This window comes from Galeopterus variegatus, unplaced genomic scaffold (genome assembly GCF_000696425.1).
Source record: "Galeopterus variegatus unplaced genomic scaffold, G_variegatus-3.0.2 Scaffold5919, whole genome shotgun sequence".
Taxonomy (NCBI): Eukaryota; Metazoa; Chordata; class Mammalia; order Dermoptera; family Cynocephalidae; genus Galeopterus; species Galeopterus variegatus.
Genome location: NW_007732030.1, coordinates 123,521 through 126,552, shown reverse-complemented (window position 1 = coordinate 126,552; position 3,032 = coordinate 123,521).

The window sequence follows — 3,032 nt, the reverse complement described above, 5'->3', positions numbered from 1 at the left end:
GCAGCCGGGCCTGGGCGCTCCCAGGAGTCCTTCTCCGTGTCGGCCCCAAAACCTCGAACCTCCTGCCACTTGTTTGTCGATGTAGGATTGTTGTTGAAAGAATTATTCGTCTTTTGTTGCTCTTGGAAATGCAGTCAATACTCTGGTATCACAGCACACAGCTCTCAGAATCGTGCTGTTTCCTGACGCGGGCGTTCCAGACCCGTCGCCATATTGTTTCTCCCCATAGGTTTTGGTGTGATATGTTCCCATTTTTGTGTGTTCCAATTAATTTTTAAATTTTCCTTTTAATTTCCTCACTTAACCATTGGTTACTCAGTAGTGTGTTGCTTAATTTCCATATAGTTGTAAAGTTTCTAAAGTTCCTCCTATTACTCATTCGTAGTTTTATACCACTGCAATTAGAAAACATTTTTGGTTGATTTGCACCTTCTCAAATTTGTTAAGATTTGTTTTGTAGCCTAACATGTCATCTATCCTGGAGAATGTTTTATGTGCAGTTGAGAAAAATATATATTCAGGAGCTGTTGGATGGAATGTCCTGTAAAAGTCTGTCAGGTCCATTTGGTCTCAAATGCAGTTTAATTGATCTTTCTTTGTTGATTTTCTGTCCGGATGATCTGTTTGTTGCTGATGTTTACATTCCCTACTGTAATAGTATATTACAGTCTACCTCTCCCTTTTGATCTATTAACATTTCCTCTATATATTTAGGTGCTCCTATGCTGAGTGCATATATATTTATAATTGTTATATCCTCTTGCTGAATTGACCCCTTTTCATTGTATAATGATCTTCTCTGCCTCTTTCCACAGTTTTTTACTTTATGTATGTTTTATCTGAAATAGCTATAGCCACTCTAACTTTCTTTTGGTTTCCATTTGCATGGAATATCATTTTCCATTCCTTCACTTTCAGACTGTGAGTATTCTTGCAGGTGAAGTGAGTCTCTAGTGACAGCATATTGGTGGATCTTGTTTTTTTATCCATTCTATGTCTTTTACTTGGAGAATTTAATCCATTTACATTCAGTGTAATTATTGATAGTAAGGACTTACGATTGCCATTTTGTGGTTTTATACTTATTTGCTATATTCTTTCTTCTTTCCTTTCTCTTTTACTATCTCCCTTTGTAGTTAAATGATTTTCACTAGTAGAGTGTTTCAATAACTTGCTTTTTATTTTTAGTGTATCTTTTATAGGATTTTGCTTTGTAGTTACCATGGGGTTTACAGAAAATATCCTGAATATCTTATTCTGCTGATATCAACTTAACTTTGATCACCAAAAACAAAACAAAACAAAACTTCATACTTTAACTCTAGTTCCAGCATTTTGAACTTTGGATGTCAAAACTTACTTTTTTATTTTAACATTTATTTGTACATATTTGTGGGTTACAGTGTGTTTTTTCAATGAATGCATATACTGTACATTTATTCACTTAAAATAGAGAGCATAGCTTTGTACCTGTTAATCCACCACTTTACAGGATATGCACTATAAAAATGCAAATTATGGTAGCTATTAGCTTTAAAGTTTTTTATTTTTTAATTGACAAGTAATAACTGTACATATTTATGGGATACAGAGTGATATTTCAATACATGTATACAATACGTGAGGATCAAATCAGGGTAATTAGCATATCCATCACTGCAAACATTTACTACTTATTTGTATTGAGAATATTTGAACTCCTCTCTTGTACCCACTTGAAAATATACAATAAATTATTGTTAATTATAAACACCTATCACTACTATAGAACACTAGTACTTATTCTTCCTATCTAGCTGTAAGTCTTGAACCCCATCCAGGAGAGTAGGAATCAACTTCTTCCAAACTCCTGTCAATGTTAATATTATGAGCTCCTCCCATGAATCACAAATGTTCTTAATGACCTCTGGAATGGTGAGTTCTTTCCAGAAAGTTTTCAATTTACTTTGCCGAGATTCATCAGAAGAATGACTATCTAAGGCAGCTATAGCCTTATGAAATGTACTTCTTAAATAATAAGACTTGAAAGTCAGAATTACTCTTTGATCCATAAGCTTCAGAATGAATATTATTTTAGGAGGGATGAAAACAACAATAATCTGAAAACAACAATAATCTCCTTGCACATCTTCATCAAACCTCTTGGGTGGCCAGGTGCATTGTCAATGAGCAGTAATATTTTGAAAATCTTTTTCTGAGCAGCAAGTCTCAGCAGTAAACAAAATATTCAATAGACCATGCTGTAAACTGATGTGCTGTCATCCAGTCTTTATAGTTTCATTTACAGAACACAGGCAGAGTAAATTTAGCATGATTCTTAAGGTTCCTAGGATTTTCAAAATGACAGAAGAGCACTGGCTTTAACTTAAAGTCAACAGCCACATTATCCCCTAACAAGAGAGTCAGCATGTCCTTTGAAACTTCTCCTCTCTAGCTATAAAAGTCCGAGATGACATCTTCTTCCAATATAAGGCTGTTTTATCTAAATTGAAAACCTGTTTTTTATTGTAGTTGCCTTCATCAACAATCTTAGCTGGATCTTCTGGATAACTTGCTGCAGCTTCTACATCAGCTCTTACTGCTTCACCTGGCACTTTCATGTTATGGAAACGGCTTCTTTTCTTAAACCTCATGAACCAAACTCTGCTGGCTTCAAACTTTCCTTCTGCAGCATCCGCACCTCTCTCAGCCTTCATAGAATTACAGAGAGTTATGGCCTTGCTCCAGGTTAGGATGTAACTTAAGGACATATTGTGGCTTGTTTGATCTATCAACAAGCAACACCTTTCAATAACAACTCTTAATGTAAAAGGCTTAAATTCCCCAATCAAAAGACACAGACTAGCTGACTGGATTAAAAAGGGGGACCCAACTATATGCTGCCTACAAGAGACCCACCTCACCCATAAAGATTCACATAGACTAAGAGTGAAAGGATGGAAAAAGATTTACCATGCAAACAGAAAAGAAAAATGAGCTGGAGTAGCTATTCTTATATCAGACAAAATAGACTTTAAACTAAAAACCATAAA